General features: G+C 42.2%; 1 pseudogene; it reads right to left on the bottom strand.

The window, feature by feature from the left end:
- LOC146358527 (dynein axonemal heavy chain 11-like) overlaps nt 1-13,710 on the bottom strand; it is a 320,580-nt pseudogene that overhangs the window by 29,641 nt on the left and 277,229 nt on the right.

Consider the following 13,710-nt stretch of genomic DNA (forward strand, 5'->3'; position numbering starts at 1 on the left):
AAATGAGAAGCAAGATGATGTGTGTGTGTGTGTTTAAATCCAGCTGGCTGTGTGGACTTTTCTGTTGGAGGGGGAGCAGGGGTGTAGTGGTGGGGGGTCTCACAGGGATGAAGACCCGGGACTTTTTTAAGAGCCAGGTCTCAGCCAGGTCCCTCCCATTCCCAGCCTACTGCTGTGGGCCGGGCTCTTCCAGCCGTCTCCTCCCCTTCCCTGCCGCCAAGTGAGGGTGAAGCTTCCATTGTTGTTGTTTATTCGGTCAGTTGCTTCTGACTCTTCATGACTTCATGGACCAGCCCATGCCAGAGCTTCCTGTCGGCCGTTGCCACCCCCAGCTCCCTCAAGGTCGAGTCCGTCACCTCCAGAATATCATCCATCCATCTTGCCCTTGGTCGGCCCCTCTTCCTTTGGCCTTCCACTTTCCCTGGCATCAGCATCTTCTCCAGGGTATCCTGTCTTCTCATTATGTGGTCAAAGTACTTCAGTTTTGCCTTTAATATCATTCCCTCAAGTAAGCAGTCTGGCTTTATTTCCTGGAGTATGGACTGGTTTGATCTTCTTGCAGTCCAAGGCACTCTCAGGATTTTCCTCCAGCACCACAGTTCAAAAGCATCTATCTTCCTTCGCTCAGCCTTCCTTATGGTCCAGCTCTCGCAGCCATAGGTTACTACGGGGAATACCATTGCTTTAACTATGCGGACCTTTGTTGTCAGTGTGATGTCTCTGCTCTTAACTATTTTATCAAGATTTGTCATTGCTGTCCTCCCAAGAAGTAAACTCTGATTCTTCTGATTTCCTGGCTGCAGCCAGCATCTGCAGTAATCTTTGCGCCTAGAAAGACAAAGTCTGTCACTGCCTCCACATTTTCTCCCTCTATTTGCCAGTTATCAATCAAGCTGGTTGCCATAATCTTGGTTTTTTTGAGGTTTAAGTGCAACCCAGCTTTTTCACTTTCTTCTTTCACCTTCGTCATGCGGTTCCTCAGCTCCTCCTTGCTTTCAGCCATCAAAGTGGTATCATCTGCATATCGGAGATTGTTAATGTTTCTTCCAGCGATTTTAACTCCAGCCTTGGCTTCATCAAGCCCAGCACATCACATGATGTGTTCTGTGTACAGGTTGAATAGGTAGGGTGAGAGTATACAACCCTGCCGTACTCCTTTCCCAATCTTAAACCAGCCCGTTGTTCCATGGTCTGTTCTTACCGTTGCTACTTGGTCGTTATACAGATTCCTCAGGAGGCATACAAGATGACTTGGTATCCCCATACCACCAAGAACTTGCCACAATTTGTTATGATCCACACAGTCAAAGGCTTTAGAAGAGTCAATAAAACAGAACAGATGTTTTTCTGAAACTCCCTGGCTTTCTCCATTATCCAGCGGATATTGGCAATTTGGTCTCTAGTTCCTCTGCCTTTTCTAAACCCAGCTTGTACATCTGGCAATTCTCGCTCCATGAATTGCTGAAGTCTACCTTGCAAGATCTTGAGCATTACTTTACTGGCATGTGAAATAAGTGCCACTGTTCGATAGTTTGAACATTCTTTGGCGCTTCCCATTTTTGGTATGGGGACATAAATTGATTTTTTCCAATTTGTTGGCCATTCTTGTGTTTTCCAAATTTGCTGGCATATGGCATGCATCACCTTGACAGCATCATCCTGCAAGATTTTAAACAGTTCAGCTGGGATACCGTCGTCTCCTGCTGCCTTGTTATTAGCAATGCTTCTTAAGGCCCATTCAACCTCACTCTTAAGGATGTCTGGCTCTAGCTCACTGACCACACCGTCAAATCTATCCCCGATATTATTGTCCTTCCTATACAGATCTTCCATATATTCTTGCCACCTTTTCTTGATCTCTTCTGCTTCTGTTAGGTCCTTGCCATCTTTGTTTTTGATCGTACCCATTTTTGCCTGGAATTGACCTCCGATGTTTCTAATTTTCTGGAAGAGGTCTCTTGTCCTTCTTATTCTATTATCTTCTTCCGCTTCCGTGCATTGCTTGTTTAAAAATAATTCCTTATCTCTTCTGGCTAACCTCTGGAATTATGCATTTAATTGGGCATATCTCCCCCTATCACTGTTGCCTTTTGCTTTCCTTCTTTCTTGGGCTGCTCCCAGTGTCTCAGCAGACAGCCATCTTGCCTTCTTGGTTTTCTTTTTCTTTGGGACGTTTTTTGTTGCCGCCTCCTGAACAATGTTGCGAACTTCTGTCCATAGTTCTTCCGGGACCCTATCTACTAAATCTAGTCCCTTAAATCTATTCTTTACCTCCACTGCATATTCATGAGGAATATTAGTAAGCTCCTATCTAACTGATCCATGGGTCTTCCCTATTCTCTTTAGTCTGGTTCTAACTTGTGCAATAAGAAGTTTGTGATTTGAACTACAATCAGCTCCAGGTCTTGTTTTACCGACTGCATAGATGTCCGCCACCTTTGGCTATAAAGGATGTAGTCAATCTGATTTTGGTGTCGACCATATGGTGAAGTCCATGTATAAAGTCATCTCTTCGGTTGTTGGAAGAGAGTGTTTGTTATGCACAGTGAGTTGTCTTGGCAAAATTCTATCAGCCTATGCCCTGCTTCATTTTGTTCTTCTAGACCATGCTTGCCTGTAATTCCAGGTGTCGTTTGACTACCCAACTTAGCATTCCAGTCTCCTGTAATGAAAATAACATATTTGTTTGGCGTACTATCCAGTAGGTGCTGCAGATCCTCATTTGTTGTTGTTGTTCAGTCGTTCATTCATGTCCGACTCTTTGTGGCCCCATGGACCATAGCACGCCAGGCCTTCCTGTCCTGCGCTCTCTCCCGGAGCATGCTCAAGTTCATATTCACTGCATCGGTGATGCTATCTAGCCATCTCATCCTCTGCTGTCCTCTTCTCCTTTTGCCTTCAGTCTTTCCCAGCATCAGGGTCTTTTCCAGAGAGTTTTCTCTTCGCATTAGGTGGCCAAAATATTTGAGCTTCAGCTTCAGTATCTGTCCTTCCAATGAGCACTCAGGGTTGATTTCCTTTAGGATGGACTGATTTGACCTCCTTGCAGTCCAGGGGACTCGTAAGAGTCTTCTCCAGCACCACAGTTCGAAAGCATCAATTCTTCGGCGCTCAGCCTTCCTTATAGTCCAGCTCTCACAGCCATACATTATTACTGGGAAAACCATAGCTTTGATTAGACGTACCTTTGTCGGCAAGGTGATGTCTCTGCTTCTTACTATGCTGTCTAGGTTTGCCATAGCTTTCCTCCCAAGGAGCAAGCGTCTTTTAATTTCATGGCTACAGTCACCGTCTGCGGTGATCTTGGAGCCCAAGAAAATAAAATCTGTCACTGCTTCCATTTCTTCCCCTTCTATATGCCAGGAAGTGATGGGGCCAGATGCCATGATCTTCGTTTTTTTAATGTTGAGTTTCAAACCAGCTTTTGCACTCTCCCCTTTTACCCTCAACAAGAGGCTCTTTAGATCCTCTTCACATTCTGCTGTTAGGGTGGTATCATCTGCATATTTGAGGTTGTTGATAATTCTCCTGGCAATCTTAATTCCGACCTGTGATTCATCCAACCCTGCGTTTCTCATGATGTACTCTGCATATAAGTTAAATAAGCAGGGTGACAATATGCAGCCTTGTCATACTCCTTTCCCAATTTTGAACCAATCGGTTGTTCCATGTCTGGTTCTTACTGTTGTTTCTTGACCCTCGTACAGGTTTCTCAGGAGACAGGTAAGGTGGTCTGGTACTCCCATCACTTTAAGAATTTGCCACAGTTTGTTGTGATCCACGCAATCAAAGGCTTTAGCGTAGTCTGATGAGGCTTTACAAGTAGCTGAGGAAAGAAGGGAAGCAAAAAGCAAGGGAGAAAGGGGAAGATATATCCAACTGAATGCAGAGTTCCAGAGAATAGCAAGGAGAGACAAGAAGGCCTTCTTAAATGAACAATGCAAAGAAATCGAGGAAAACAACAGAATGGGAAAGACTAGAGATCTCTTCAAGAAAATCGGAGATCTCAAGGGAACGTTTTGTGCAAAGATGGGCATGATAAAGGACAAAGAAGGCAGGGACCTAACAGAAGCAGAGGAGATTAAGAAGAGGTGGAAAGAATACACAGAAGAACTATACAGGAAAGATCTGAATGTCCCTGATAGCCATGAGAGTGCGGTCACTGAACTTGAGCCAGACATCCTCGAGAGTGAAGTCAAGTGGGCCTTAGGAAGCATGACTAACAACAAAGCTAGCGGAGATGACAGTATTCCAGCTGAGCTATTTAAAATCCTAAAAGATGATGCTGTTAAAGTGCTACACTCAATATGCCAACAAATTTGGAACACTCAACAGTGGCCACAAGACTGGAAATGGTCAGTTTACATTCCAATTCCAAAGAAGGGCAACGCCAAAGAGTGTTCAAACTACCGCAGATCCTCATAGAACTGATCTATTTCTGCTTCTTCAGCATCTGTGGTTGGGGCGTATATTTGGATCACTGTGGTGTTAAATGTCTTACCCTGAATTCGAATTGAGATAATTCTGTCATTTTTTGGATTGTATCCAAGCACTGCTTTAGCCACTTTATTATTAATTATGAAGGCTACTCCATTTCTTCTGTGGTCCTCTTGTCCACAGTATTAGATCTGGGGGTCATTTGATGTGAAGCGGCCCATTCCAGTCCATTTCAGTTCACTGACACCCAAAATGTCTATATTTAATCTTGACATCTCCCCAATAACCATATCCAATTTGCTCTGGCTCATCGATCTTACATTCCAGGTTCCTATGGTGTGTTGATCTTTAGAACATCGGATTCGTCGTTCACCACCAGCACCATTGGCTGCTAGCCGTCCTTTCGGCTTTGAGCTAGCTGCGTCATCACATCTGGGGCTAGTTGAACTTATCCTCCCCAGTAACTTTTTGACCATCTTCTGACCTGGGAGTCCCATCTTCCGATGGTATACCGACATCTCTCTGGTTGTACTGATCCATTTAGTTTTCATGGCAAGAATACTGGGGTGGGTTGCCGTTTCCTTCCCCAGGGATTATATTTAGTCTGACCTCTCTGCCACGACCTTCCTGTCTTGGGTGTCCCTTTACGGTTTAGCTCATGACGTCATTGAGGTGCTCAAGCTCCAGCACCATGACAAGGTAATGATCTCCTTTGCTGAAGTAGAGTATCATATTTTGAAAACCTAAAATGTTGGTGTTTGAGTGAGTGAGTGAGTGAGTGAATGAGTGAAAAAGATTTTAATACCCCTGCATTTTTTCTCAGACATCCAGTTGAACTTGAAATACCCCTGCCTTACTCTCAGCTGCACTGTTTTTGGATCCCAGTTGAAGGCTGTATATCTTACAAGGTTGTATAATCTTAGAAGGGGGCGTGGCTGTGACTGTCATGAAGGGACCCTGCACTTCTGGCTTTGCCACTACACTACTGATCTCCGGCTTCGCTAATATAAAGATTGTCATATTTCTCTGCACTTCTGCTCTGTGCTGACTCAGGAACCTGTGCGTTTTGGCCAAGGCAAGAGACAGAGTCTGAATTGCAGTTGGCCCTCATGTTTTCAGAAATAGAGATCAGCCATTGCTTCTCTGTCCCAGAATTATTGCTACGGGTCTGATCTGATACCTGCAAACCCCTATCAGTGATTCATTCAGCTTGCAAACCTTGCTTTTGAGACTAGGTCTAAGCTGCAGACCTCATGGCCACAACATCTGGCCAAATTGTTGGATTTTTCTGTTTCTTCCCCCTACCTCTTGCTTTTTCTATCACCTCGCCTGATGAAAAGTTCTGGAGAACTCAAAAGCTTGCAGGCTTCTGTGGCATTTTGGTTGGTCCTAATAAAGAGATTGCCCAACTGAAGATTTGGGTTTTTTCTCATGGACCAGCATAGCTATCTTTGTTTTTGATTTTGTTTCTCAGTATATTGTTGTGAACTGTCCCTGTTGTAATGCAAAGTATTTTAGGGTGGCTTGGTCTTTAGTAGGATATTAAGACCAATTCCGCCCCAGTCCCCCCAAAATATGCAAATCCCCCCCCCCAATGTGTATTTTCATGCTTTAAGATATGGGGGAAATGTGCATTTTTGGCTGATATTCTTTTAATTTTACATTTTTTTGCGATTAAATTTGTGTAAAATTCCGGAAAGTAAAAAAACTGGTCCGCAAGTCCACGGAATCTGTGCAACTCGGGAACAGCTAGTCCACTGCAGAATGCACAGGTCAGAGTCATAGAAATCTGACCTCATTTGATCCCGCTGCAGATTTCTCCGACATCCCCACCATAAACACAGGTGGTAATTTCAGAATGAGCCTGTAGGGCAAGGGAGAGATCACCTGCTGCAGAGTGAGTTTTGCCTTGGGGAAACAGAAAACACCTGGTCTCCAGAGTGTCTTGAATATGGCTGCATTTGGATGATCACAGGGGCGGAAGAAGCCATCATGGTTTCTTTCCCTTCCTCTGTGCATACTGCGCGCACGCCTGTGGTTTCCATAATTACCTGCGATGTGGTGCAGTTGCCCTGTCGTCAGAAACCGGCATGTTGTGCAGCAAGGGTGGCTTCTTACCCACGCCACAATCCCTACTAGAAGCAATGGGTTGTGGAATGGGTAAGAAGCCACCCCTGCCCCACACTGTGCTGGGTTCAGATGACAAAGCAACCCACGCTGCATTGCAGACAATTATGCTAATCGTGGTTGTGCGCGCAAGGCGGCGAGGGGATGGGGGGAAAGAAGCCACAATGGCTTCTATCACCCCTGCGATCATCCGAACCTGGTCTATATCCCTGCAGCTTCTGCAAGCCTTCCAGAAGCAGCAGGAACATCCAGAGGACAGGAAAGAGACTAAATATTGCCCGGCCCCGGCCTTGTCTCTTCCAGATCCCTAAGAACTGCACCATAATGAGAGTGGGTCATGAGAGAGATCAGCGACTGGAGGTTGTAAGAAACCTGGTTGCTGTTTCCTGCATTTGGCACTTTGGGGACTTCTGGTTTTGTGTTGTGAGCCGTCACCATCACTGTTATCAACAGCAGTGATGATGATGACGGATGCCTCATTTTACTTCACTAGCACAACTCCCTGACAGGTATAAAAGGATGCAGGACAGAGAGGAGGAGAAACCTGTGACGGGTTTTAGAAGCCGTTATGTGCTTTCACACAATGTGGGTTGTGCTTGGGTGTTCTGTGCATTTACTGCAGTGGCGTCCTGATGAATTACTAGTACAAGGTGGGTTCTGTCACTGTTGCAGAAACGTTGCAACTTGCTCAACCCCTATTTTGTGATAAGGTTGTGAGTAATGCTCTTTCCCCGTACATTACCCACACATGGCTCCATCCTGAGGTTTTCTTTTTTTGATACCAGTCTGGTGAACAATTTGCCATTTGATTTCTGCTGTAAAGCTCACTTTTTCTTCCACCGTCTGCGATGATGCTCCTTCCCCAGGGATGGACTCTTGGGACTGCAGTTCAAGCAGTGTACAATGGAACAGGTTGTCTGAAGTCACTGTCAAGAATTCAGTCTCTGCATTGGGATGAAGACCATAACGGACTGGGCTTTCAGCCGGAAGCATTTCATCAATATACGTATCTGTGGTAACCTTGGTAATCCAGGTTCGAAGGAACTACAAAGCCAGGAGCAAGGACTCGCCTCCTATCCAGCTAACCCCCCCCAACATCTATTAATCACTCCCTGCTACCAAGAATAAGGAGCATGCCTAGGTATAAATCAAATTGTTCTGCTTATGGGGTTATTCCAGAGAATGACAAGACTTTTAATAAAACATTTGATATCATTGAACACTGATCTCATTTACTTGCTATTTTAATTGGTTCTTTTATATTGCACAGATTCTGACATTCCAATACATTTTACTGAAACACAGGTTATTCTCCTGTTAGCAAATAACAGGAAGGTAATTTTCATTTAGAAGTAAAGAGATGGGTTTTTTTTTTTAAAAAAGGAAAATGTTATTTCTTCCAAATTACAAAGTGCTGCTCTCTGGTGTAGCATTATTATTCCACGTGGCAATTTTACTAAATGAAGCCATTGACGGTAGCATATCTGGAAATGCCATCTTTTATTGAAATGAAAGCGAGTAATGGCGTAAGGATTTTAAAATAAAACAGGCAAGATTTCTTCTTTTAGACTATTACCAAAATACAGACACTCTCTTTTTGACAATCAGTATGCTCCCATAAAATAAAATAGAACTGCAGTTTCATAATAATGATTTCTATTTCAAATGGGTTGTAGTGAGCCAAACGGGGTCCTTTATGGAACAGAATGACAATTGTTTAATGCACCGCTGTAGGGTCATGAGTTCTGCTTTGGCTGCATCTCAGAATCTGCTAAGCAAACACCAGCTCAAGTTCAGAAACAACAGGCACGTGGGAGTACATTTATTTGGATTGACTTGATATTCACAACGCTATTTGATGCTTTCGAGGCGCTGCTGGGGGATGTGAAATTACTGCCGAGTTCCTACAGTTTTAAAATACCCACCGACCTGCCAAGATAACACAACAATGTGAGTAATCATCATCATCACCATCACAACAATAATTGTACGACTAATCATGATAAATGCTGGAACCTTAAAATGATGTGGGGTTCATTGCTGAAAGGTAAATACTATTTTCTCCTTGTGTTATGATTCAGCATTTCAAATGAAAACAACCTGAAATCCTGAAAATGAGACAACATCAGTTTTGTGTGGGATGAAAATAATTTCTTGCTTTCGGACGGAGGATTGTTCTAATGGCTGGCATGTAATTAGGAGTTCCTGACACCCACCACAAGGTATGCATGGAGTGAGCGGATCCTGGTGCTGATTGTTGACAGTGTGAACAACAGACAAGGGCCTGTAGGAGCAACATGGGAGGCATGGTCCAAAGCAACAATTGCAATACAAACCACCCCACACTAGCAGGATTTCCACTCACTGGAGGCAGCTTTTCCTCCTCCACGACATGGCGAATTAGCTGTAGAGCAACCCAGTACTGAAATTATGTGGTGGGGGTTGGAATAGAGGGGTCCTGGCCTTGTCACCTTTGTGATACCCCCTTAGCAGCTGTTTTGAGAAGGCTATGGGGGGACATGATTTGGATAAAATGTTGGGGAGTCAGAGGGTGTGGTTTGTGGATTTCACTAAGGGTCTCTACTCTCACTTTTTCTCCCATAATTCAAGCCCTGGAGAAACTTGCCCTCTGGGCACACAACGTAAAATTAAGGCACTTGCCTTAGCAAAAAGGAACATGTTATTAGTATGCATCTGCCAAAATGTGGGGTGTCTATGAAAGGTTTTTGCCATTTTTCTTTCATTCAAATTTCTAGCCTTCTTATCCAACTTTTTAAAATAAAGTGCATAATAGAAATATTCAAATTCAAAGATCAAAAATATAGCAAAACCCACATTTTAGTGTTTTATCTTCTCTTTTTACTGTTTTATCTTTTGTGTTCACCACTCTGAAATCTGTTTTAGATATGGAGTAGTATATAAATATTGCAAAATAAATAAATAAATAAATAAATAAATAATCAATTCCTTTCCCCTTGTCCTCTGCTACTGATGCTTTCTAAATATCCTCAACTTTATAATTTAGTGTGTCTCCCATTGAAAGTTGTTCTACCATTCTGGGCCAGCCACTCTCTAAATGCCTTTCTTAAGTAACTTTGGTTCTATGAAGATGGCAGCATGTGAATACTGCACATCTTTCTGTAAGGATTCTTATGGATCATAGATAAAGAAGCAGGTGTACTGTGATAGTGAGTGCGGGGGTGGGGGCTAGGACATAGATGAAAAGAAACAGATAAATAGAAAAATGCCCTATTCATGAATGAATTAGGATCCTGCTTGTTTACCAGAAAGACAAAACAGCTGTCCAGCTCATGGATAGTACAATGGAACCAGTGACTATGCAAGGAGCATGAACTGCTTATGATTGCAGTGTTATAGCTTTAAGAGCTGGTTTATACGTCACCAGCAGTAGTGTTGGTCTCTCAGCCCCGTGACTGCTCGCTCTTTCTTTCTTTCTTTCTTTCTTTCTTTTTCTTTCATTCACCCTACAGCTAGTGATGCCAGAGCATGAACTAATGGCTTCTGCCCCGCTTTTTCTCCCATAATTGAAGCACTGGAGCAACTTGCCAACTGGACACACAATGCTGTTTTTTAACTGTGTTTTACTATGTTTTTTATCTGATTATGGTCTTTATGTTTTGGACCTTTTGTAAGCTGCCTTGGTTGGCTTCAGAAAGGCAGTATAGAAACAGTATAAAACAAACAAACAAACAAACACATTAGCAAAGTTAAGGTTGAGCCAATGCAATCTGTTTTCCTGAGGACCCAGCTAGATATGACATTGAAGATACATTCATGCATCTCCAGTGTCTTTTGCTTCCCCCCAACAACCATTTTTTTGTTGTTTCTGCAAAAAGCATGTGTGTGTGTGTGTGTGTGTGTGTGTAGATTTAGATTGGGGCTGTGGTAAGGAGGGATAGGATTAAAAGGTTAAAAAATGGTTACTGGATCATACTCTCAAAACATTCCCTTTCCATGTGGTCACTTTTAGCTAACAATAATGTCAGAGGTGCGTGAATCCATCTCTGACATTATTGTTATTGTTAGTATTATTAGCTAAATGTGATTGCTTTTAGCTAATAACTGGATAAAAGTGATAGCCAGATTAGTCCTTGAATGGTGTGGGGCCCCTGCTGGTAATGCACAGATTATGGATTGGCAGAAATGCCTGCAGTGAGCCATGTGGTTGTATAAGTGGTGGGGAACAGTACTCTTTTAAACTACTGTCGATTGTAATGTAGAAACTCTTTGCAGAAGTCTGCTAAACAAACATCCAAAGTCACTGGGTAGTTTCTGCAATGTAGTCATTTTATGAATAATTTTATACTTTCTGTATAGCACTGTTGCTTCCTTCTTGTTTTTTTTAAAGCTACAAACTAAATCAGGGGTGGCTCCTGAGCAAAACTTTAACACTGTTGGAAGTCATATGTGGTGGATCAAATATTTTTCATATCATCCAGCAATAAATAAATGACCTAAATTATCTATTTTTAAATTTCTGAGTTCAAGGGGATTTAGGTCCATGTAAGTATGCACAAGGTTATAGCCTTAAAGACATGAGGCTGTAAACAGGAGTAGAGTCTACATTATTATAGCGTGACACAATTTTTAATGGGAAGTTTTGATACAAACTTGTAGGAGATTAATAGCCCCAGCCTTTATAAGATATGATGAAGAGACCAGGACTTTTATACCGTGGGAAAGGGGAAGGCATCTTGTACAATGAAATCATCTGCAATCGTATCTGGGTGTGGGAAGGGGAGGGCATCATTTTTCCAAAATTTCAATTTGTATATGCCAATTCTTGGCATTTGTAAGCAAAGAAACAGGAGCCTAGAACAATGAATCATAGGCCTGCCCATTAGCAGTGGTGAGTAAAAACAGGTGCACTGATTTTAAGACAAATCTGGCTTCTAGACCTGGATGCAAAAGCATGAACTGATTCCCTTCCTTGTGGTTTAGAACCGTGATCCTTTGATTACTAGTCTCCAGCTAAGTTGAAACCTAAGAACCAATTCACATGATCAGTTGAGGTGATAATTAATAATGATAGTATCACTTCATATGCTTGCTTCCATATAATAAAGTAATATCTCTCTGTGATCACAGCCAAGATATCAGCTGATCCTTGCAGTTTGGCATTATGAGAATAGGAAGGAAGTGGCTATGCCTGTTTCATGTACCGAGATCTACCATGCTGGGGGAGGGAAGGGAAACGATGTTTTAATCAACTAGCAGCTCATAAAAGAAGCAGTCCAAAACACAGAGCTATTCCAGCTGTAAGCTTGAGTGTTGTAGATTGTTAGATGACGATATATAGATGAATGTCATGCTATTGTAGGGGAACCCATAGTGTTCATTACACACTCACATAAAAGTAAACAAAATTACAACATAATTTGCTTTCAGTGCCAATGTAAAATAGAGGGAGGACCCTAAATTTGTACATTATCATCCTTACAGGTCTGCTGTCATAAATAAGGATAAGCAGAAATATGTTCTTCTACCAATGCAGTTAAAAGGAGAGTACACCCTATAAAAGAATGCATCAGCTTCCAGTAGGGGGAGCTCTAACTCAGGAAACGCAATGTGTTTGTGATGTTTTCGCTAAACTTCCAGCAGTTATGATTACCTGATGGGGTTGCATATACCCCTCCAAGTAAGTGCGGCAAAGTCTCCTATCCCAATCGTCTGTAATATATGACCACCATACATAATCTCACCAAACAAGTAACGGAGATCTTCCCAGGGTATCTGAGAACCAACAAAGTAATTTCTAAAAAATATACTTAAGCTATTAAAGTGCACACGCGCGCACACGCACACAGACACACACACAAATATGTGAAGCCAGAAAACGGGCTTGAGTTAGTATGGAGTAATTGTTTCCCTCAGTGAAGCCCAAGTCAGTCTTTTTTCAACCATCAGGTTCGGGGCAATCTGTCACCAAATTGCCAGCGTTTCTGCATGTGACATACACAAAAGGTCATACAAAATCACTTGTCACAGAATGCCCTAATTGCCCTCAAAATCTATGTAACTTAGAGGAACAACCTGAGCACTGCATATGTAGGAAACAAGAGAGTCCAGTACAGCACATTTACTAAAGGCTTCATGGATGTATAGGGTTCTTAAGTGGGCATAATGACATGATGACCTACATGTGAGTTTGCTTCCAGGTAATTGTACAGAAAGTTGACCGAAATGCTAAGGTCCCCATTGCTAAAAGGGTATTTCCTGTTCCAGCCCTGGGGTCCAAATTTCCATCGCTCAGCCACACAGGCATGGAAGTAGCAGAGTGAAAACAGAATGGTCTTAAACTCCTGTTCCCGAGTACACTGATCAAGAATGTTCTAAAGAAAATAAAACCTTTTTTTTTTCTTCTGAGAGAGATTGTGTGCCAGGGTACAGACAATGTATTTTTGACAGCTGAAAGCAAAGACTTGAAGAACTAACTGATACAAGACAGTGACAAAATACTTGCTCTTTTCGTTTATACATCATGCGTTCTCTGGCATTTTCTCTACCACACCTCTTTTATACAGGCAGCAGCTATTTTATTCCTTCCTAATAGCCTACTTAAATGTTAACGTGGAAGCAGAAAATATATCCAAGAAAATCTCTTCTACCCTTTTATTTAAAAGCTTTCAAAAATAATTTCAGAAATATAAATTCAGCAGTTGGTAAAATTATAACAAAATCTTTAGGTCAACTATCTCAGTCTAACATTTTTTATGAAATGCCAGTAAACTGGTGATGGTTGCCCAAGTGTGAGAGGCATTGTTTGATTTGTATGGACGTATAACTTTTAAATGCCAAAAGACCATGAAACACCTCCTTGAATTAATTCTAAAAGGGGAGGTAAAAAAGTTGAGCAATGGAAGTTTCATATTTTCATATGGTTTACGTTGTCAGATATTATGACTCAAGATCTCTACAGTGAATTGAAAGAAATTATATCAGTCTGGTGTTACAGATTTGCCTTAGTCACACCATTCTAGTAATTTACAATATATGGCACAAATATTATAACCTTCCCTCCCTTAGCAAAGAATAACCTTTCAAAAGCAGCAGACTTACACCAATAGCGGTTCTTAGCTCTGCACAGTAACTGTTCTTTATAATCACAGTAGGGGTATGCATGCA

This window comes from Heloderma suspectum, chromosome 1 (genome assembly GCF_057233095.1).
Source record: "Heloderma suspectum isolate Gila_16-S chromosome 1, 16-S_ref, whole genome shotgun sequence".
NCBI lineage: Eukaryota > Metazoa > Chordata > Lepidosauria > Squamata > Helodermatidae > Heloderma > Heloderma suspectum.